At 44.1% G+C, this 25158-nt stretch overlaps 1 long non-coding RNA gene across 1 annotated transcript; it reads left to right on the top strand.

Annotated features, from left to right (window-relative positions):
* The first annotated feature begins 619 nt into the window (after positions 1–619).
* On the top strand, positions 620–20950 carry LOC132207495 (uncharacterized). Its single transcript, XR_009443500.1, has 3 exons — positions 620–767; positions 1760–1841; positions 11081–20950. It is a non-coding gene; the product is annotated as an uncharacterized LOC132207495 (long non-coding RNA).
* Positions 20951–25158: the final 4208 nt, after the last annotated feature.

Below are 25158 nucleotides of genomic sequence, written 5' to 3' on the forward strand. Positions count from 1 at the left end.
TCATTATCAACTCTGTCCAAATGTTCTTCTCATTGTTTAGGCTCTATCATATCATTTATTCCAAACCCCATCACCATCCCCTTTTATCTGCATAGAAACTGTCGTTTTCCCAGCCACGATCAATTCTGTGGAAAGGTCACTGGACCCAGAGTTTTAATTTTGTTTCTTTTTCCTTCGAAGATGCTGCCACACGTAGAATCGCTCCAGGCCATTTGGCCCAACAAGTCCTCATCGCCCCTCTGAAGAGCACCTACCCAGACCTATTCCCCTACCATTTATTTCCCACGTCTAACTCACCGAACCTAAACGTCCCTGGGCAATTTAGCATAGCCAATCCACTTAGCTTGCACACCTTTGGACTGCGGGAGGAAACAGGAGCATTCAAAATTATGCTCTAACTTTTATTCCATATGAAAACAGTAGGGGAGGTGACATGAGCAGAGCAAAACATTGGCATATAGTTCACAATTATGCGCCTAATCTGCAGCACACTTCATAGAATCATCATAGAATCCCTACAATATGGAAACAGACACTTCAGCCCAAATAAAAGTCCACACCGCCCTTTCTCAGCAACCCTGCATTTCCATTTGTCACACAACCGAGAGGAGCAATTATGCGTGAGGCCCTTCCCCCCCACCATCGCTGCCATCGAGGAGCATTTACTCAGTGAGTGGAAGAGGTTTGTTTGAAAGAGACCGCAATGGAGAGACCAGCGCCCAGGGAAGCGAGGGAACAGCAGGCTCCTTCTAGCAACGCATCGAGATGTGAGTCTGGGACACAGAGGGGGCTCCGAGACTGGCATTGATTCGGGCTCAGTTCAGGGAGAACCGGGGGCTGTTGGTAAGAGGCCGAGCGGAGCAGGAACTGGTCCCGGAACTTGGAGAGAGCGGCCTGGGGGTGGGGAGAGAGAGGCCTTTCTCGGGCTGTGTGTGGGCCTGGAGACCCAACGGCAAGAAGCTGCTGGGGGTCAGTCTTGTGCTTTTCTTCCTCTAAACTAACAATGTCCAGTACAAAAAATGAATCTAAATGTTTCAGGGAAGTTGTTACTCCTGAGCGTGATGAAAGCTGGGTAACTGTTCGGGGGAAGAAAGCAGTCAGTGCAGGGATCCCCTGTGGTCGTTCCCCTGAAAAACAAGTATACCGTTTTGGATACTGTTGTGGGGGACGACTTACCGGGGGCTTGCTGTCGGGTGCAGGTCTCTGGCACAGTATCTGTCCCTCTTGCACAGAAGGGAAGGGGGGCGGATAGAAGAGAGTGATAGTCATTGATGGAAATTCGTTGTTCGTCTTCAGTTTCGCGCTGTTTTTGGACATAGTGCCGTGAACAGTGGAAACACAGACTAGAGGCATGTTATAACCCTGAAAAGGCCAGGTAATTGAGTCACCAGGTTAAATTTCTCACCTGAAACCTTCAAAATAGCGCCCTTTGTGCTTCCTTTTAAGTTGGTGCGTTGGGAGCTGGATATTGAACTGTGTATGCATGCCTGTTTCTTCGGTTAGCCCCATGTATGAAAGTACAGTTGTTGCTCAGTTTCTGGACCTCACTCAGTTGGTTTTGAATTATTTCAGAATAAAAGTGCAATTAGAATCCCCAGACAAGGAGCAGCTCTGGAGAACAGGGAATAAGGCCTCTGGTTCTGTTCAAATTGCTAGTTTTCTTCTCTTAAAAACAAACACACGTCCCAATGATTATGAACTTAATGTTATGTTGATTAGTTCAATACGGCCAGACTTTGTGTATGTTGACTTCCTCCAGGCAAATACTTGAAGGACCAGGATGATGTTGTATTTCCTCGGTGCAAAGCCAAGTCTGACCAGTTACTTCTAATAATCAGCAGGTATGTAGCCCACTGACGTTGACACAAGTTTTGAAGATGGATAGACTGATTGGTCATCCGAAATAGACACACAGGAACAGCCTTAAATCTGCATTGAATAAGGGCATTTTCAAGCTTACAATCAAGACAAACAAATAGATCATGCTGTAACATAGTTTCAACAGTCATATCTCAGTGAGATGTTAAGAACAGAAATGGGATGAACCTGTGCACCAAGAGTTACTGAAATGGATGAAACATGTTTATATGAACTTTATCAGTGACTGAGAAGGACAGAATTAGTCCTTCGAATAATTCTCTCTCACACACTCTCACTGACTGAAGGTGTATGTTACAATGTGGAACAACCAAATCGTTCTGTGTTCACTGCAAATCATAGAAAATAATAGACTCAAAATGATCGCTGCTAACCCCCTCAAGTTATAGAACTCTACAGCACAAGAGAAAGGCCTGTCAGCCCATTGGGTCTGCACCATTTTTATTTTAAAAAGTGAACATCACTAATCCCAATCAGCCAGCATTCTGTTTCCATGAATGTATTGAGGGTGAAGAGGAACTGCTATCCTCACCCTTATCATTTCTTCACCTTACAGGAGTTAATATTTCTTTTTTTTCTTTCTTCAGTCCGGCAAGAAACATTGTGTATCTCTTTCAATTTTTTTTCAATTTTCTACAAAGGGCTTGATGTTCGTCTCGACCTTCCCTCCAGCACAATCATGTTTGTCCTCATGGTAGGGACAAATGTCAATGTGAAATTAATCCCTCAATCATACAGGGTCAGTGGATATCTACTGTATCTGAGATGGTTGCAGACATCACAAAGCTAGCACTGCAGCTGTTCAAAGGCTGAGAACTGGAGAACTAAAGTCACATTTGCACTAACAGACACTGGCAGTGAGTGGAAGAAGTTCACAATTCCAACAATTACTGGAAACTAGTATGCAGAATAGAACGTCCCAGTGCAAGCACAGTGGGCTGAATGGTCTGCTTCCGCACTGCACCTCCTCTTGATTCTGATCCTGGTGATGAAGTAAATGACATTCTGTTGTATAGAGTATTTAGTATAAAAATATAATCTAGAAATAGACAGACAGGTGCAGAACAAAACTTTTAATGAAAGAGCACGAACAATGTCCAATACAAATATGAATCAAAATGTCTCCATTGATACTACGGAAACCTGAAAAACCAAATCCTGTGCTGAGACAGAGAATCAGCATCTGATACGGTATATAAAACCCTCATTCAGCATGCAAACTGTTGATTCTGAATGGTTCTCAGACGAAATCAGTCCCACTTCTATGACCCCTCCTCGATCCTGCCAACTGATAGTGAACTCAGAAGTGTCGAAATGCCGAAGTTATTACGACCCAGACTCAACACCCTATTGCTATATCAGCATAGTCACAGAGAATATTACTGGCTGCAAGAGAATCAAGGCACATTGATACACAACAGTAGAAACTGACAGATACGGATTGATACCTACACTGACTCATTCACCTTCCAGAAACACACAAAAGAAAATTGATGATGATAACACATATTCACATGGCAGAAACTTATAGGTACAGATTTATCATGACACTCTCACATTCAAATAACAGAAACTAACAGGCATAGACTGATAATTTGACTTGGCCATTCACACAGCAGAAACTGACTGGGAGAATTGGGGAAATGCACTCTCTCATTTATGTTGCAGATACTGACAGGAAGAATAATGTTATTACATGCAAATTCACAGAATAAAAACTGACTGGTACACATTGATAAATATATTCGCCTATTCAAAGCCAGAAACTCATAGATGGAAATTGGTGGATAAAATCACACATTCCAAGAGCAGAATGATTGTTTGTAACAGTCTTGATTTCAAATAACTGATGGGGACAATTTGGTAACTTCACTCACCGATGCGCAGAGCAGAAACTGACAGGCATAGACCAATAACTACGCTAATCTCCTGCCGTAGGTAGTGATTGACAATGACATGCACGTATTCGCACCGCAGAAACTGACAGGTATTCAGTTAATAACTAAACTGAATAACTAAACTCATATATTGACATAACAGAAACTGGAAGCAATAGACTGAGAATTACACAAACATATTCACCAAGCAGAGGCTGAAAGTGTACTGATTGATAATGACACAAATATATTCACACAGCAGTCTGAGAGGGATGGACTGATTGTTAAACTCACGTATTGACAGAGCAGAAACTGACAGGCAGAAATCGTCAGTGAAACTCTCATTCTTTTAGCTGAAACTGACAGGTGCAGATGTATAACTAAATCCTCACATTCACACATTCACAAACCAGAAACTGACAGGTGCAGAATAATAATGACATTGACATATGCACATAGCAGAAACTGACATGGACAGAATAAAAATATCACGCCCAGGCTCATTTGGCATAAACTGACCAGTACGTTTGAACAACTAAATTCATTTTCACAGAACAGAGTTTGCCAATTAAATATTGATAACTATACTCCCATAATGACAGAGCAGAAACTGATAGGCATAGATTGATAACTGAACTCCTATTCAAAGAGCAGAACCTGACAGGTACAGATCCATAACTACACTCCCATATTAACATATCAATTGCTAGCTGTTAGTTCCAGCTAACAACATTTGCATATTGACAAAGAAGTAACTGACAGAAAAGTAATTGATAACTATATTTACATCTTCCCAGACCTGAAACTGACAGGTACAGAGTGGTAAATACACTCGTGCAGTCACATATCAGACTGACAGGGACAAATTTAAAACTATATTTCACAGAGCACAAGGACAAGAATAGATTGATCTCAGCACTCATGCATTCACAGAGCAGGACCTAACAGGTACAGGATTGATAATTATACTCATGTTGTGAAGTAGCAGATGCTTTCAACTAGAGATTATTTATTACACTCTCACATGCACAGTACACAAACTGACAGATAACTGAAAACTGCACTCAAACATTCACATGGCAGGAACTAATCTAAACAGATTGATAAATAAGCTCATATTCATATCGCAGAAATAGGCAGTAACTAATTACTTCTGTGTGAATATGTAAACATATTTATCAGTCAGTCTCTGTCAGTTTCTACAATGTAGGTACATCAGTTTAGTTATCAGTCTGTACTTGTCAGTTTATGTGATGTGAATGTGTGAGGGAAGTGCATTGGATGGCATCTGTATGGATTTTAGTAAGATATTTGACAAGGTTCCACATGGTAGACTGGTCCAAAAAGTAAAAGCCTCTGGGAATACGAGTCCAAAGATGGCTCAGTAACAGGAAACAAAATGTAATGGTTGATTGCTGCCTTTGTGAATAGAAAGCTGTTGCAAGTGGTGCTCAGCATGACTCAGTGTTGGGACCCCTGCTGTTTGTTTTCTGCGTTGATGATTTGGACTTGAATGTGGTGGGCTTATTTGAGAAATTCGCAGACAACACAAACTTGGCCATGTAGTGGGTACTGTAGAGGATAATTGTAAGATGCAAAATGGTATAGATTAGTGGAGTCGGCAGGAAAGTGGCAGATGGAGTTCAGCTCTGATAAGTGTGAGATAATGCACCCTGGAAGCTCAAACAGTAAATGGGAATCGAAAACTATTGAGAATATATTGAGAGGGGTAGATGAAGTGAGAGACCTTGGCATGCAGGTGCACAGGTCCCTAAAGATAGCAGTATGGGCATTTCAAATTGTAAACAAGGCATGTAGAATGTTCCCCTTCATTGACAGTGGTATGGAATACAAACGTAGGGATATAACTGTGAAACTGTATACGGAACTGGTGAGGCTGCAGCCGGACTATTGTGTGCAGTTCTGGTCACCACATTACAGGAAGGATGTAATTGCTGTGGAGAGGAGATTTACCAGAATGTTGGCAGAGCTGGAGACTGTATCTACAAGGAGAGATTGTAGAGGTTGGGGTTATATTGCTTGGAGTAGAGGAGGCTGAGGGGTGCCAAAGCCTGACGTCGAGAGAATTGTTAATATACGCTCTCACTCCGCTCACGCCCTCCCCTCTCTCTCTGTCAGTCTAATACATATACTGTTCCAACATATAATAGCCATGCAGTACCAAACACGTTGAAAGCAACAGCAACTGTCACATTTTGGAATGATTTCTACTCAAAAAACCATTGTCAGAGGAGCCTGCAGTCCTTCACATTATTGAGTCTGCACCGGGAATTCTCATCCCATCCATTCAACATTTCATTCACATAAAATGTATGATAGCAGCAGAGGAGCTGCCAACCCCACCTTTATCACAACATCATTCTTCTTTTCTTCACCTTTCAGGAATAGAATTTGCTTTGTCTTTTTCAGTCCAGCAAGAACCTCTAGCACCTCTTGCAAAATTAATCTCAATTTTCTACAAAGAGCCTGGCACTCCTCCTGGCCCTCCCTAGGATGTATTACAGAGAAATAGCAAGATGTCTGAATACAGTTTTCACAAAAATCAATTTAATCAAGTAGTTACCCTTCAAAGCAGTGCACAAAATAAAAATAGACAAAATTGGTAGGTTTGTGAAACACTCATTTTGTTTCAAAGCAGAGTTGAACAGTGTTGATTGTTGAATAAATTGAATTTCACAGTTTAAATCTGCTGCACTGCATGACAGAAAATAAAATTCCTTTTCCACTTCCTTAACATAGAACAACACAAGAGCACCACTAATTGCTTCCACCATCATGGCACAGAGCAGGGTAATGTCCTGTCTCCATCAGGGAATAAATTACCCATTTCGCTTTTCTGTACAAGCGACACTGTGGTCAGTCAGCTGCAGTGCAGATGAATTGTTCACTGCCGTTTGCTTTCACAGTTTATACTGATCGCTACTTTAACATTATTCAGAAAAGCATAGCACTACACACTGAAAAAGAAACTGATGTTATTCTGACAGTCAACACTTTATATCATTACTCCCTGTTCAACTCTGTGCTATACAAGTTACAAAGGTCTATTGTGTTTCGAGTCTTGAATCTGAGGAACAGCACAGAATCCCTTCTGTAGCAGTGTGTTGCCTTTCACTTGCACATGATTCCCACAGGCACCAACAATTAAAGATCTTCGAAGGTTTCCGTTTCACTGCAGGAGACGGGAACTGAGATACAGACTGGCAGCACGAGGGAAAACTCTCTCTCACACACAGCCAGTGGATGCTAAAAGGAAAAGAATGAAGTATGGCCTCACAGTAATTTCCAGATATGAACTGACTCTCAAAATCTCTGATTACACCTGAAGATGTTGGACTATTACAGTGCCCAGTAGTGACAGACAGATTCTACTGCACACTCCACCTCACGCACAGTGTAAAAACAAATGGAGACTGAAATGCAATGCAGTTAAGTACAAGTGAAAAGAGTTTATTTACAGAGTTTACTACTCCGACAGAAACCACAACTGAACATACGAGAATGAGATCCAAATACTCTCCCTGAGACTGTGGGAAACATATCAAAACTGCCGTTACGAAAAGTCAGATACCCACAGAACTAATGTCATATTGGCCTTTACAAATAGACACTGACAGTGAGTAGATGAAGTTCACATTCCTAACAATTACTGTGGAATTGATGCATTAAAAAATCCCAGTACAGAGACAGTGGGCTGAATGGTCTGCCTCTATGCTGTACCATATCTGTGTTACTGATTTTGGTGAGAAACAAACAGTTTAATCAGTGGTACCACAGATCTCAGACTGCCTGACCAAATCGGAAATATGTGACCATTCATCAGAATGGTTCTCAGAATAAAGCAGTTCCCCTCCTGTTATCACCCCATGTCCTCAACTTCTCCACCCCCTCACCTACCACATGGACTGACACTCAACTCCTAAATCACACAATGCAGAAGAGATTAAGACCCAGCCTTTTCGTACAGTCACAGAGAATATTACTGGCCTTCAGAGACTTAGCCAATTTGATACATGAGGAGAAACTCACACGTACAGATGGATAACTACACCCACTTGTTCATATTGCAGAAACACACAAGTTATGACAACACATTGACTACAATGTAAAGGTGTGACTGTAGTTATCAGTCTCTGTTGGTTCCTGCTAATGTCAGTCATGCATTCACGTTGCAGGAACTGTCAGGGAGAGATGAATAACTACACCCTCATTCTCAAAGCTAAAATGGACATACACAATGATAACTACACTCCCAGTTTCACAGAGCAGAAACTGACAAGTATAGTCTGTTAACTAGACTCTCCTATTGACAGAGCAGAATCTCACAGGTACATGTTGGGAACAGCACTCTCACATTCACCGAGCAGGAACTGACAGGTGTACTTCGATAAGTACATTTACACACTGACAAGGCAGAAACAGAGAGGCATAGACTGGGAACTCATATTCACACAACAGAAACTGACAGATACAGATTAGTATTGTCATTCTCAATTCTCAGAGCAGAAACTACAGGTACAGGCTGGTAAATACAGTCATACATTTACATAAGAGAAACTGACAGGTGTATGTAGATAAATATATTGATTATAGAAATGGTTTGGAGTTGGGTATTGAGGATAAAATCTCTAAATGTACAGATGACACTAAGCCAGGGAGAAGAGTGAATTGTGAGGATGATACTGAGTGACTTCACAGGGACATTGGCAAATTGGCCAAATGAGCAGAAACCTGCCAGATAAATTTCAATGCAGAAAAATATGAGCTTATGCATTTTGCAAAGAAAAATACAAAGAAACAATACAAGCTCAATGGTACAGCTTTAAAGGGAATATTGGAACAGAGAGATCTTTCAGGTTCATGTGCATCGTTCTCTGAAGGTGGCCAGGCAATTTGAAACAGTTGTGAAGCAGTTTCAAAGGATCTTTGAGTTTAAAAATAGAGGCATTGAGTCTCAAAGCAAGGAAGTAATGCTACATCTCTACAAATTATTGAGACCACATTGCTCAGACTATGTGTTCAGCTCTGGGCACCTTATTTAAGGAAGAACCCTCTGGAGATGGTTTAAAGTAGATTAGTAGAATGACAGCAGGAATGAAGGATTTTACATTCGAAGAAAGATTAATGAAACCAGGCTTATTCTCCCTGGAGCAGAGGGGACACAAATGGGGGTGTTCACAGTTATGAAGAACTTTGAGAGGGTAAAGTAGAATACTCTGTTTTCCACTATGTCAGTAACCAGGGGTCAGAATTTCAAGATTGTTACCAAGAGAGCTAGGAGTGAGATGAGGAGAAACATGTTTACTCGGACCGTTGTTCGGACTTGGAATGCGCTGCCTGGGAGAGTGGTGGAGGTGGATTCCATATGAGGTATGAGGAGAGAGCTGGATATATGTTTGAAAATGATGAAGTAGAGGGTAATGTGGATTGAGCTGGAGAATAATCACACCTCCAATAATAGCTCACCACAATTAAAAAATAAATGCAGAGTAGATTCAATTCATTGGCTCATCTGCCCTGACCCACTGACCAGGAGATCAAATGGATACTCAAGTTAGGAATGGACAACACTAAATCTCAAACCCCTGCCATCAAGGGCCAGGTCATGCTACAGCAGGAGAAATTGGCTCACTCAGAGTTATGTGAGAGACAGTTATTCAGATGGTTTCTCAAGGCAAATTCATGTTTAGAATTGATGTCTGGCTGAATGAATGGAAACAAAGTTGAGCCATTTGTCAGCTGCAGAAACTTGACACTCCTCTGTCCTCTCTTCCTTCTCCCCCTTATTTGCTGGAAGGAACAATTGCTATCCATCAATTTGTGAAGCTTTGAAGGGATTCTTCTGTGCTGTCACACAATGTCCATGGAAGGTTGGCGTAAACGTTTCCTTCTTCATCTTGACCTGGTTCTTCATCCCCTCACATATCTGTGTGCCTCGGGGTGGTGTATGTGATGCAGGATGGTTGCTGGTCTGCTTGGTCAGCCTGAAAATAGGACAATACAGAAACATAGTAAATGAGGAGCAGGAGCAAACTTGATGGCCTCATGGACAGTGAGGATGGTTATCTCAGAGTACAACGGGAACTTCATCAACTGGGCCGACGGGCTGAGGACTGGCAGGCGGAGTTTAATTTAGATAAATATAGAGGTGTTGTATTTTTGCTGAGGCAAACCAGGGCAGGTTAATGGTCGGGCCCTGGGGAGCGTTGTCAAACAGAGGGATCAAGGGGTGTCGGCACATAGTTCCATAAAGTGGGGTCACAGGTGGACAGCAAGTTTGGCACACTTCCCTTCATCAGTTCCAACACTGAGTACAGGAGTTGGGATGTTATGATGTGGCTGCACAAGCTATTTCATCCCGAAGAACTCCATGCAACTACTTGAACAACACTCACTGCTCTGGCCCCGGCCACTTTCTGTGACAAAGAATCCCTCTGGGTGAAGACATTTGTCCCCGTCTCAGTCCTTCCCTGTCTCTTTTAGCCTGTGACTCCCTGATTCTGGACTCACGCACCCTCGCTCCCTACTCTGGTCATCAGCAATATCTGTGTTTACCCCTGTTAAGCCCTGTTAAAACTTCATAGATTTCTATGAGATCACCCCGCATTCTTCTAAACTCCAGTGAATATAATCCTAATCGATCCAGTCTCTCCTTATCCATCAGTCCTGCCATCCCAGGAATCAGTCTGGGAAACCTCTGCTGCACTCCTTCCATAGCCAGGACACCCTTGCTCAGAGAAGGAGGCCCCAAACTGCACACACAATACTGCAGGATGTGGTCTCTCCCTGTACAGTTGCAGCAAGACAGCCCTGCTCCTGGACTCAAACCCTCTCGCTATGAAGGCCACCATCCTGTTTGCCTTCTTCAGTGTCTACGGCTGCTGCAATGCTCACTGTCAGTGACTGGTGTACGAGGTACTCCCAGGTCTTATTGCATCCCCACATCCCTATCTGTCACCTTTTGGATAACAATTTGTTTTCCTGGTTTTGCTCCCAAAACGGGTAACCTCACGCTGATCCATATTAAACTGGGTGAACCATTTCAGTGTCAAGTCTACGAGCTGGAAATTCAGAGGGTGCAGGTGGTGAGCATATGGGCACAGAGAGGGCAGACAGTGAGCGTGGGGGACAGAGGGTCTTGGGCGTGAGAATAACAAACTTTATCTGGAAAACAGTGAGAGTGTGCAGGATGAGCTGTGAACATGATGGTTTATTACACAGACCAATTCCTCTGAGAAAAGCACACAATTGGAACAAGCCTAAAACTGACGATGACTAATGTTATTTCTCTGTACTCTGAACAGAATGTGACCAGCTCTGCCAAGGTGGCAAGTGGATGACAGTCTCAAAATGTCCTTGAATGGATTGACTTGCTTGGCCTGAAGGCAATGAAGAGTTCACAAAAGGGTAGGAGTCATGGACAGAGCAGACCCGGTAAGAACGGCAAATTTCACTCTCATAAGGGCCATCAGAGACAGGTATGGGAGTTGGCCAAATGGCCCCCCGAGCCTGCTCCACCATTCAATAGGACTGTGGTTGATACACCATTCTTCATGTCCAATTTCCTGCCCTTTCCTTTGATTCCCGGCTAATTAAGAAACTGTCAATCCCAGCCTTAAATCTGCCTTCCCCCTGCTGCCACAAATACACATGTTCTCTGTGGCAAGAAGTACCAAAGATTCCTAGCTCCCTTAGAGAAGAAATACATTCTCATGTCAGTCTTCACTAATGAACCAGATGGTTCTTTGTTCCTGACAATGGTCATCATTCGAGTCTTAACTCCAGATCTGTTTTGTTTAAAGTTGAATTCAAAATCCATCACCTGACACAGCAAGGTTCAAATTCAAGTCCTCGGAGTATACCCTGGACGTCTGACAGAATTAGATATTACCTCCCGATTAGTTTGAAATTGAAAGTGAATCTTATCAAAGTGCAGTGCTCAGATCAGAATAAATTGCCCCGCACTATTGAGCTAAACATTGACAGTAGTGGATTCCCTACAGTGTAGAATTAGGCCATTGGCCCATCAAGTCTGTACCTACGCTCCGAGGAACATTCCACCCAGACCCGTGCTGCTAACTGTCCCTGTAACCATGCATTTCCCATGATTAATCTCCCTAATCTACCACGCCCGGACACTATGAGCAATTTAGCATGACCAATCCACCTAACCTGCACATCTGTAGACAACGGGAGAGGACTGGAGCCCCCGGTGGAAACCACACAGACAATATGAGGCAGCAGTGCTAACCACTGAGCCATTGTGTTGCCCAGTGTTTTCCCCATGTAGGGCTTGGTTAGCTCAGTTGACTGTCTGATTGTGCTGAAAACATGTGGTTTAGTTTCTGCACTGGTTGAGATTGCTGTGAATGATCGTTCCCCTATGCCTTAGATGTGGTGACCCTCAGGTTAGACAGTAAAACAATTGTTGTTGCTCTTCTCTCTCTCTCTCTCTCTCTGTAATGTGACAACAGTGAGTCTACATGAGCCCTGCTAAAAACGTAACTTTGCTGATTAAAAATGAACTGCCAGCTTTTTCACTGCAAAATAACTTCGGTGTTTCCTGCCTGATGCAACATCACAGTGAGCTGTAAATAAAAGAAAAGACATTTTAATGACAAAATGTATCTAAATGCACGGGGAGAGGGTGTAGAGGCAGATTTACCAGGATGTTGCCTTAGACGCTGGAGTGTGTCACTGATGGAGAGAGATTGGACAGACTGGGGTTCTTTATCCTTCGAGCAGAGGAAATTGAGACGCTGGACATGATTGAGATCTATCAAATGATGAGGGACCATTGGTTGGGTAAGCAGAAAGAAACTTTTCCTCCTTGATGGAGGGACCAGTGAGGGAAAACGTTTTCACCCAGAGACTGGTAGGGAATCTGGAACTCGCTACCTGTGAAGATGGGAAAGCCAGAAACCCACATCACATTGAAGAAGGATTTTGATGTGCAGCTGGGATGCCAAGGCAATGGGCTAAGTGCTGGGGAAATGGAATTAGAGAATAGTGAGGTGGTTGTTTTTGACTAGCACAGACGCAGTGGGCCTTTTTTTTTGTGCTGGAGACCTCTCCGCCACTATGGCTAGCTCACTTTGAGATGTGTGTTCTACATCCAGTATACTATTCAAATACAAGGTGATTTTGTCCAATTCATTTTCTGAGGTAAGGGGTTTGTCTTATGAAGAGAGATTGAGCAGTTTCGGCTGGTAATCTCTGGAGTTTAGAAGAATGAGAGGCAATCTCACTGAGGGATATAAGATGGAAAGGAGAAGGAAAGAGAATGCTTGCTCATGAGGGACAATCTGGAACAAGAGGTCATCATTTCAGGAGAAGGGGGTGGGACAGATTGAAAACAGAGAGAAGGAGGAATGGCTTCTCTCCCAGGGAGAGAGGGATGTGAATCTGGGGGATTTGCTGTGCTGTGGGTACATACTGCTGTTCCCGAGTGTGTGGGGAATGTTGGGACACTGAATAAATTAGAGGAGGAGACACACAGATTTGTAATCAATGATGGCTGAATGGAAGTGGGGGCAGGAAACTGGAGCTGAGGCCAAGATGGGTCAGCCTCGCTGTATTGAAAGGGGCCGCCAGCACCCAAGAGGCTGAATGGTCTTCTCCTACTTCTAGCCCATAAGTTGTATTGGTCATTCAGTTTCCTGCGCACATTTTAGTTTGGGTGGTACATACAGTAGGGACAGAAAGCTCTTATTCTGAGGTGCTAAAGTGTGTAATCCATTACAGGTCACTCAGTAAGAGTGAATCTAAGAACCATATGATAACGGAGCAGAATTCGGCCATTTGGCCCATCAAGTCCGCTCCGCCATCTGATTGTGGCTGATATGTTTCTAAATCATATTTTGCCTTCTCCCCCTGATCCTTGATCCCCTTACCAATCAAGAACCTATCTATCACTGTCTTAATCACTCAATGACTTGGCCTCCACAATCCTCTGTGGCAATGAGTTCCACAGATTCATCACACTCTGGCTGAGGAAATTCCTGCTCATCTCAGTTCGAAAGGGTCACCTCTTCACTCTGAGGCTGTGCGCCTCATGTTCTAGTGTCTATCCAGGCATCTCAATATTCTGTAAGTTTCAATCAGATTACCCCTCTTCCTTCTAGACTCCATTGAGTACAGACACACAGTCCTCAACCACTCCTCATCAGACATGACCTTCATCTCTGGGATCTTGTAAATCTCCTCTGGACCTCCCTACAAGGCCAGCACATCTTTCCTGAGATACAGGGCCCAAGTCTGCTCACAATATTCCAAATACGGTCTGACCAGAGCCTTATACATCTTGAGCAGTCAATCTCTGCTGTTGTATTCTAGCCCTCTTGAAATGAATTCTAATGTCACATTAACTGCCAAATGAACTTGCATATTAACTTTAAGGGAACCCTGAACTAGGACTCCCAAGTCTGTTTGTGCTTTAGATTTCCGAAGCCTTCCCCATTTGGAAAACAGTCAATGCCTCTATTCCTACCCAAGTGCATAACCTCACACTTTTCCCCCCATTGTATTCCGCTTGTGATTTCTTTGCCCACTCTCCGAGCCTGCCCAAGCCCTTCTGCAGCCTCTCTGCTTCCTCACCATTACCTGTCCCTCTACCTAACTTTCTGTCATCAAAGAAATAGGAGATAACAAAGCTCGCCATGTGAACGATTTTCAGGAATAACCAATTAGTTCACTACTGCCCGTTCGAGAAGCAAATCTGCCATCAATACTTGGTCTGGCCTGTACGTGACTCGAGATGCACAGCAATGTGGTTGACTCTTCACTGCCCTCTGTGCAATTAGGCATGGGCAATGAGTGCCGTCCCCAGCCAGCACCACTCACAGCCCAAGAACATCTAAACAGATAATAGGATGGAATATCAAGGTGGCAGATTAATCATCCATTTTAATACAACACAAAAAATAATGCAGATAAAATGAAGATTGGCCGGGTGATTGACAGTGAGGAGAAGGTGTTAGGTTACAGGACTATTGGTCAGATGGGCAGGCCAGTGCAGATGGGGTTGAACCCTGATAAATGGGAGGTGATGCACTTTGGCAAAAGGAAGACAAGGAAGAACTCAATGAAAGGCAGGGCACTACAAAGCTCAGAGGAACAGAAGGATGTGAGGGTGTTTGTACACAGATCCCTGAAGGTGGCAGGACATGTTGATAGGGCAGTTAAGAAGGCACATGGGACACTTGTCTTTATCAGTCAAGGTACAGATTGTGAGAGCAAAGAGGTGATGTTGGAGCTGGACAGGACTTTGGTGAGGCTGCAGGTGGAGCACTGTGTGCAGTTCCAGTTTCTGCACTATAGGAAGGATGTGATTGCACTGGAGGGGGTGCCAAGGAAATTCACCAAGATGCCTGGGATAGAGAATTTAAGCGATGAAGAGAGGTTGGATAGGCTCGAGTTGTTTGGAGCAGAGGAGGCTGAGGATGGGCCTGACAGAGGTGTGTAAGATTATGAGGGGCATTTACAGGAGGGAGAGGAACCTGCTGTTGCCCTTGGTTGAAGGGTCAAAATGTTGAGGGGAGGGGGGTCATCATTTTAAAGTGAAAGGGCAGGAGGTTTACGGGGAGATTTGAGAATTGCTTCACCCAGAGAATGATGGGAGTCTGAAAAGCACTACTTCGGGGGATAGTTCAGGTGGGACACTGAAATAAACTCTAAAATGTTCTTGGTCAACCAACTGTTATGTCATAGTATTCAAGGCTGTTATCCTTGTGGGGGGAGGTGGGATTAGTTTAGCTGGGATCGTGCAGATTGATGGGCTGAAGAGTCTCTTCTGTACCATCTATAACTACAGCTCTATCACTCATTCACTAGAGTAAAGGGGAGAGAAGCTAAAATAACTTGAAAGTGAAAGTAGTTGATTGATTCTGCTCAACAGGATCTCGCTATCTGTGTCATAACAGTGAGCACACGGTGGGAGATGGTGACGCTGGTTTTCCACTGCTTCTATTATCACCTGAGCCCTCAGCAATGTTTAGGATGTGACAGAGAGTACAACGTGACCTCATAAAGGATATGGTCCAGAGTCAGACGAGGCCCAGTTTAGAATGAGGCCCAGAGGAGGATGTGGGCCAGTACATAACCCAGTGTACAATGTGTCCCAGTGTAGGATTTGTTTAAATTTAGCATGTGGCCCAGTGTAGGAAGTTTCCTAGTGTAGGATGTGTCCCAGTTTAACATGCGGCCCAAATTAGTATATTTCCAAATTTCAAATGTTTCGCAGTGTGGATGTGGCCCAATTTATGATGTAGCAACACAGTGTGGAGATGGAGGAACACCACAGGCCAGGCAGCATCAGAGGAGAGGAAAAGTTAACTTTTTGGGTCGGGACCTTTCTTCAGAAATTGGGCAGGGGTAGGGAGCTGTAAATAAATAAAGGTAGAAGTTAGGTGGGATGGTGATGGTTTGATGCAGGTAGGGAGTGGTGGGGATTGGTCAATGGCATGGGTGGGGTGCATAGGCGTGAAGGAAGATGGACAGCTTTAGGGTGTGGCCCAGTTTAGGATTAGCCCAGTTTAGTATTGGTCCAGTTAGGATTGGCCCAATACAGAATGTGGCCAGTTTAGAATGAGGCCCAGTGTAGATAAAAGAGGTTGAGGAGTGACATTGCTAATCAGGGATGGTATCACAGCTGTAGAAAGGGAGATCACCACGGAGTGTTTCTCCTCTGAGTTAGTATGGGTGGAAGTCAGGAACAGAAAAGGAGCAGTCACTTCATTGGGAGTGTATCAATTTTCTCCAGGGCTTTTCCATTTACCATACAGTTTGCTCTTGAATTGGATCTTCCAAAATGCATCACCTCGCAATTGCCTGGATTGAACTCCATCTGACATTTCTCCGCCCAACTCTCCAATATATCTATATTCTGCTGCATTCTCCGACAATCCCATTCACTGTCTGCTACTCCACCAATCTTATTGTCATGTGCAAAATTTTGTCTGCCTTCAAAATTTTGACATATTCTGCATTCATTGATTTCTGACGAAACAAATCCGGAAGATTCACAGCTGACTGAAAGAAAGAGTAAAATTCCCATGTAGTGGTTTGAAATAGATGCTTCCCATTTTCAGAAGGAATGACCTCTTCATTCTAGTTGACCCCACAATGCGGTATATCCACTCTGCATCCACCCGGTCACATCCAGTAGAGACCTTAAATGCTTAAATTAAGTCACCTCTGACACTGTTAAACTCCAGAGGACAGAGGCCCAACTTGACTTTGCGTTGCTCATAAGCCAGAGCTGAGACTGAAACCTGACCAGCCATAGAGCAGCTTGACAGCCTGAGTGGCCTTTCCTTGTTCCTTGTTTCTACCGTAAATACGCACGTAAAGCAGATGATTGGCAACAGGGACTGGAAGGCATAGTGAATGACCCTTTCCACTTTGATGGATTCGACAGGATAGGGTGAAAGTAATTAAGACTCAGAGTTTGTCTTTGTTTGAAATAAGGTGCAATTGGGCACAAAGTCCTCTCAAACATAACGTTCGGTGCAGAGTTGGCGGGATGTGGGGAGTAGTGCATATCAATACACAATTTCACACCATAACTCACAATCATACTAATGCCAGCTGGTAGAGCGAGTTTTGAAAAGATTTGTAGCTCAGGTTGAGTTTCTGGATGTGAGTTTGCTGGCTGAGCTGGAAGGTTCTTTTTCAGACATTTCATCACCATTCTAGATAACATCATCAGTGAGCCTCCGGTGAAGCGCTGGTGTTATGTCCCGCTTTCTATTTATCTGTTTAGGTTTCCTTGGGTTGGTGATGTCATTTCCTGCGTTGGTGATGTCATTTCCTGTTCTTTTTCTCAGAGGATGGTAGATTGGCTCCAAATCAATGTGTTTGTTGATGGAATTCTGGTTGGAATGCCATGCTTCTAGGAATTCTCGTGTGTGTCTCTGTTTGGCTTGTCCTAGGATGGATGTGTTGTCCCAATCAAAGTGGTGTCCTTCCTTATCTGTATGTAAGGATACGAGTGATAGTGGGTCATGTCATTTTGTGGCTAGTTGATGTTCATGTATCCTGGTGGCTAGCTTTCTGCCAGTTTGTCCAATGTAGTGTTTGTCACAGTTCTTGCAAGGTATTTTGTAGATGACGTTCGTTTTATTTGTTGTCTGTATAGGGTCTTTTACAGTGTAAAATGTGGCTCAATTTATAATGCGGGCCAGTTTGCAAAGAGACCCAGCCTAGTCAACAAAGTGGTTAAATCTCTATGGAGCATGTGGGACTTGTAACCATGTCTCAGAGCAGTCATGCATCTGGCTGAAAGGTGGACCAAATGGGTGGAATGGCCTACTCTTGTTCTAGTTTCTTCTGGACCTGATGGTCAACATTAAAATCTGGAGAGGCAGAGAATTCACTCATTTGGGAAGTGGTATCACAAGCCTCCGGGCATCGCCGTGACCATCAGGACTCAATGAATCAAACAGCGTGCAGTATGATATATTGTGTGGTCTCTCTCTGCAAAAACGGTTGTAGTTCGACACAGAATACGGACATCAGCACTCAGCGTTTACGTACCGATAGTCACCACTTCCAATGGTTTACTTCGTGGAGAGTGGCTCAGATAGCTGACTCTTTGACACTGGTAAGAGCTTCCAGTTTTCCTGTCAGCTCTTTTATTAAATTCACTAGATATAGCCTCATAATTGTTGTTTTTATACCAGGAATCTTTTATATATGTGTTTCTGTACCGACACTTCCAAGTGAACCACTGCCCTTCTTTGATGATGCCATCACTGGGATTAGTTATAACTACTTCTGGATATTGGCCTGCAGAAGAAAAGCAGTAGTTATTTCCAACAAGCAAAACTCCAATTGAAATGTTTCACTCTTCATCACAATTAATGCATTTGCTGTTTCTATCCAATGCAAAAATACACAGTTGGTCAATTAATCAGTGATTCTACTCTCCACAGCCTGCCCAATACCAACAAGGCACAAGTTAGGAATGAGGGAGTACTCCTGACTTGCCTGGCTGGGTGCAGCTCTATTAACACTTGAGAAGCTTGACACTAACCAGGGTGAAGGAGACCCCACTTGATTGGTACCACATCCACAAACATCCACTTTCTCCACCACTGACGCTCAGTAGCAGCAGTGTCTCCCATCTACAAGATGCACTGTTGAAATTCACCAAAGATCCTCAGGCTGCACCTTTCAAACTCACAATTACTTCCATCTAGAAGGACAATGATAGCAGCTACATGGGAACACCACCCCCTGCACATTCCCCTTCAAGCCACTCACCATCCCAACTTGCAAACATATCAGTCATTCCCTCAGTGTTGCTGGGTCAAAATCCTGGAATTCCCTCCCTAGGGACATGGTGGGTCTACCTACAACATGTGGGCTGTGGTGGTACAAGAATGCAGCTCACTACCACCTACTCAAGGGGCAACTAGGGTTAGGGGCAATAAATGCTGGGCCGAGCCAGTGACACCCATGTTCCATCAATAGAAGCTACCTTCAATGGGATTCCATCTCCACAAGGACTGTGTCGTGGTCACTCTCACCGATACTGTCAAGGACAGATGTATTAACAACTGACAGATCGGTAAGGATGAGGTCAGGTATGATTTTTTCCCTCCTGTTGGTTCCCTCACCACCTGCCGCAGACCCAATCTTATAGGAACGTCCTTTAGGATCTGACCAGCCCGGCTAGCAGTGCTGCTGCCGAGCTACACTAGGAGGTGGGCATTGAAATCTGTGCTTCATCTCAGTGTCTTTCAACATGGAGGTGTTACTGATTCATCAGCCAAGGGAGGGCGGTACGTGGTAATCAGTAGGAGGGTTCCTTACCCGTGTTTAACCTGAAGCCACGAGGCTTCACGTTATCCGGAGTCAAGATGATACCTGCCAATGTAACTGCTGCCTGACTGCATACCACTGCAGCATCACCTCTTCTGGGTCTGTCTTGCCGGTGGGACAGGACATATCCAGGGACGGTGATGGTGGTACCTGGGACATTGACAGTCAGGTATGATTCGAGGAGTCTGACGGTGACCCTCCCAATTTTGACACTGGCCCCCAGATGTTAGTGAGGAAGTCTTTGCAAGGTCATCAGGGCTGTTTATGCTGTTGTCTTTTCTGATGTCAGGTCAATCCTGGACGATCCATCCAGCCTCTTTTCATTGTGCAGACTTCATGGCGATAGATATAACTGAATGACTTGTTCAGCCATTTCAAAGAACAGTTAAAGGGTCACTGGATTCAAAGTGTTGACTCTGTTTTCCTCTCTCTTTCTTTCTCTCTCCACAGAAAATGACATAGCTGCTGAGTTTCTCTAGCACTCCTGTGTTTATAACCTGTAATGTTAACTTTGTTTTTCTCTCTCTCTCCACAGTCCTGCTAAGATTTTGAAATTTGTCACTCTGGCTTTCCTGCCCTGATTGTTGCAAGATCAGAAACTTCAGACAGAATCTGTTCATTTTTCAGGTACAGTGCTGCCAAGTGACTATTGACAAAGATTCCCAACTTCCTGAAGTGGCCTGTATCCTACTTACAGAAGTATTCTATTCGGGATGGGGGATGGCAGTCACCATCAAAAGATAAATGTTCACTGTAACAGCTGGTACAAAGTACAGCTTTCAGGTGATTTTGAATGTGAAAAAGAAACACATCATTGGTGCATCAGTTACAGATCATGGTCAATTCAGCACAGTCTAACTAGATCATTGGGCTGCTCTCTGATCAGAGAGAGATGACTGAATGGTGACTTGACCTGAGGCTCACCACGCCTCAGGCCAGGGAGAGGTTGAAAGGGAGAGTCCTTCACAGTAACTGCATCCGGTGTAGGATTTGAACCCACTCTGTTGCCGTTTTAATGCATGACAAAGCAGCCAGCTCTCACAGGGCAGAATTTCTGCTTTTTTTGAAGTAGCATCTGAAGCTATGGGGGTCTCAACAGACTTGGAAGCTTGAAGAAATGTCTCCTGGCTGCTACTCTCTCTGAATTTTCTCTCGATGTTTACTGCTTCTGGATGGAAAGAACTGCCCATGAGAATCTGTGTCTGAATTTTCCTTTTATTTTGCCATGGGGTTAAGGGGATGTTACAGTCTTGAAAGAGTTTATTAGAAATGTTTACTGCATCAATTATTCTGCAATATTTCCAATATAATTGTTATTCTTAAGTCCTCTTTCTTTTGTTGCATTTTAACTGCAGTGTTTAAATAAATTGCGTTTTGCTTAACATATAGTTATTTGACCAATCACACTGCATCTGAAACCAGCACTTTGTGTTTGCTTTTATAAATAAGAAAATTTAGCATCTAGGCTCCTTTCTAAAACTATTTGGAGGGGGTCTGGTCTGGCCCATAACAGACTGATTAATAACAAACATTTATCTTAGGAAGAGAGATTGAGCAGTTTTGGCTGATACATTCTGGAGTTCAGAAGAATGAGAGGAGATCTAACTGAGGGACATAAGATACTAAAGGGAGTGGGGGAACTGACAACGAAAATAGGGAGAAGTTTTCTCTTCAAGTGGGACAATCGAGATTGAGAAGTCACAATGTCAGGATAAGGGGCTGGAGCAGATTGAAAACAGAGAAGAGGAAGAATGGCTTGTCTCAAAGGTTAGGTGGGCAGGGGAGCATGATTCTACCCAGCCCGTCTCAGGACCGTGCCAGGAAATGGGAGCACCTGGAGAAAAATTGACACACACACAGGGAGAATGTGCAAACTTTACACAGACAGTCACCTGAGGCTGAAATCAAACCCGGGTCCCCAGCGCTGTGCAGCAGCAGCAGCGCGAACCACTGAGCCACTCTGCCACCCACTGAGCCTGTTCCACTATTCAGTGGGCTCACACCATTGACTTGTGTTTGGCTCCTATTCCCTTATTACCTTAAGCAAAAAAACTCTGTCAGATTGAAAACTACGCCTGTGGTTTGTATAAAATAGAGACCTAAACCTCGATCACACTTTGCATGCAATCATTTAATGTAACATTTTCAACTTATCATGGGCGTCCAAATACGAAGTGGTTCTTAGTGTTAAAAGAAAGAGAATTTCCCATTACATCTGTGAATGTTCTCATTACAAACTCTGCAGAATGACGCACACCTCCGCACAATCATGTGTCATTTGTTTGTAAAGGGGAACCTGCTGTTTGAAATACTGTAGCTACAGGTTTTGGGGCAGGAGTTCTGCCTGTTGAAGGAGTATGTGGTTTTTTTTGCTCCAAGTTTGTACATTTGCTTCAGAAGCACCAGACCCTGTGAGGGGATCCATGGACAGACATCCAAATGGAAAGCTGAGTCCAGAATGTCAGAATGGAGCTGGGTAATACTCTGCAATGGGGAACAGAAGAGAAAGTGGGAGAGCTTTAACTGAGAAGTGAGAAGGAAGGGTCCTGGGGATGGAGCTTCAATGAATGGGGATGCCTGTTCAATGTGTTCAGATCAATAGCTTGGATCATCTCGCAATAGAGTTCTAGAGTCATACAGCATGGAAACAGATCCCTTACCCCAACTCATTCATGGCAACCAGGTTTCCCATAATAAACTAATCCCATATGCCTTCAATTGGCTTTGCAAATCCCTTTAGCACCCTCTCTAATTTAATAATATCCTTCCTATAGCAGGGCTACCAGATTTGTACACAGTAATCCAAAAGGGGCCGCACAATGACCTGTACAATGGCAACATAACGTCTCGACTCCTGTTATCAATGGTCTGACTGATGAAAGCAAGATTGAAATCTGGATGATGGTACATAATCAGGAATGCTCACTTTAATACAATAGACTCTCACAGTACTGGAGAGGCATTTCGATCCATCCAGACTGTACCCACCAAAAATAAAGGATTTTCCCAGTCACGATGGGGCAGTCCAGAACCGGGGGAGAGGGGGTGACAGTCTAAAGGGAATGGGTTAGGAGTGAGATGAGGAAAAATGCCTTCACCCAGAGAGTGGGGAGCGTGTGGGATTCTCTACCACAGTAAGCTGTCGGGTCCAAAACATTGAATGAAACTCCATCTCTCTCTCTCTCTCTCTCTCCCTCTCTCTCTCTCTCTCTCTCTCTCTGTCCTGTCACCATCCCACTCTCTCGTTCTCAATTCTGTCATCATCCCTTTCTCTCCCTTCATCCTTCCCCCATCTCTCTTTCTCTCCCTCACCCCACCCTCCTCGCTTCCAGAAATTTTAACTGCAGGCTTGAAAACGTGAATCAGTTTGAATTAATTTAGCTCCCCCTAACAGCACAGCCCTGGCATCTCATTCACACGTGATTAATCTGGGAGATAACTGCACACAATGTTTCATTTATATATAAATATGTAACAATCACTTACAGGAAATGAGTTGGGAAAACACCTTCACATGCATCGTGTGGAATCCAAATGTAAAGTCAACCTCGCTGTCTCTGGGAGGGTAAATACTTCAGGAGTTCAATTAATTTCACCTCCAACTTTCCTGATAAAGAAAATAAATGGGATCGTGGTTTCAGTGAGGAGAGAATGAGGCCACTCGTTTGTGGATATTTGTGATGTGTGACTATCCATCTCCCTAAAAGTATTACAAACTAGTTTCTCCCCACCTCCTACTTTACCCACAATTTTCTCCCTTTAATTGTAGCAAGTGAAAGGAAATCATCAAACAGAATCATACAGCACAGAAACAGACCCTTCGGCCCAAGCTGACCATGCCAATCAGATTTCCTATACTATTCTCGTCCCATTTGCCTGTGTTTGACCCATATCCATCTAATCCATGTGCCTGTCTTTTACATATTGTGCCCACCTCTACACTTCCTCTCGCAACTCATTCCATACCCACACCAAGCTGTGTGAAAAAGTCGTATCCTTCGCTCAGCATTTAAGGCATTTCTGTTTCATTCATTAGCGGGTTTGTCACAATGATCAATCTCTCCAATCGATTCATCAAAAAGACAGTGAGTTGCCCCCAGTTTTCCATCCCCTTCTCTCCCAGCAACAAGCTGGACAAATATGACTTACCTGTGCATGGCCTTCCCAAAGTGTACATGACCCTCGAGGGACTGAACCCCGACCCACCCCTCCGCAGGAACCAGCAAAGCAATCTAAAGGGGAAGATTAGGTTCTGGTTTCTTCAGATCAGCCTGCAGCTCTGAATCTCCGTCAGAGAGAACAGGAAATGACACTGACCACGCAGAGACAAGTCAAATGGACTGCCTGCAACCAAAACACAAAGAAAAAGGAACTAACCTTCATCAGTTGATGCAGCATGCTTCTTATCTGACAGAAAAATTTGCCAGGAAGGCAAGCAGACTGATGCAGAGTCAACACACTCAAAACATTAACTCTCTCTCTCTCCACAGATGTATGACAAAGAGGGTGTGTGTGGGAGAGAATGGGACAGAATGTGTGAGAAAAAGGGTGTGTGTGGGAGAGAATGGGACAGAAAGTGTGAGAAAGAGGGTGTGTGTGGGAGAGAATGGGACAGAATGTGTGAGAAAGAGGGTGTGTTTGGGAGAGAATGGGACAGAATGTGTGAGAAAGAGGGTGTGTGTGGGAGAGATTGGGACAGAATGTGTGAGAAAGAGGGTGTGTGTGGGAGAGAATGGGACAGAATGTGTGAGAAAGAGGGTGTGTGTGGGAGCGAATGGGACAGAATGTGTGAGAAAGAGGGTGTGCATGTGAGAGAATGGGACAGAATGTGTGAGAAAGAGGGTGTGTGTGGGAGAGAATGGGACAGAATGTGTGAGAAAGAATGGGACAGAATGTGTGAGAAAGAGGGTGTGTGTGGGAGAGAATGGGACAGAATGTGTTAGAAAGAGGGTGTGCAAGAGAGAGAATGGGACAGAATGTGTGAGAAAGAGGGTGTGTGGGAGAGGAAGGGACTGAATATCTGAGAAAGAGGGTGTATGTGGGAGAGACTGGGACAGAATTTGTGAGAAAGAGGGTTTGTGTCGGAGAGAATGGGACAGAATGTGTGAGATAGAGGGTGTGTGTGGGAAAGACTGGGACAGAATGTGTGAGAAAGAGGGTGTGCATGTGAGAGAATGGGACAGAATGTGTGAGAAAGAGGGTGTGTGTGTGGGAGAGAATGGGACAGAATGTGTGAGAAAGAGGGTGTGAGTGGGAGAGACTGAGACAGAATGTGTGAGAAAGAGGGTATGTGTGGGAGAGAATGGGACAGAATGTGTGAGAAAGAGGGTGTGTGTGGGAGAGAATGGGACAGAATGTGTGAGAAAGTGGGTGTGTGGGAGAGAATGTGTGAGAAAGAGGGAGTGTGTCGGAGAGAATGGGACAGAATGTGTGAGAAAGAGGGTGTGTATGTGAAAGACTGGGACAGAATGTGTGAGAAAGAGGGTGTACATGTGAGAGAATGGGACAGAATGTGTGAGAAAGAGGGTGTGTGTGGGAGAGAATGGGACAGAATGTG

Source organism: Stegostoma tigrinum, chromosome 49 (genome assembly GCF_030684315.1).
Source record: "Stegostoma tigrinum isolate sSteTig4 chromosome 49, sSteTig4.hap1, whole genome shotgun sequence".
Taxonomy (NCBI): Eukaryota; Metazoa; Chordata; class Chondrichthyes; order Orectolobiformes; family Stegostomatidae; genus Stegostoma; species Stegostoma tigrinum.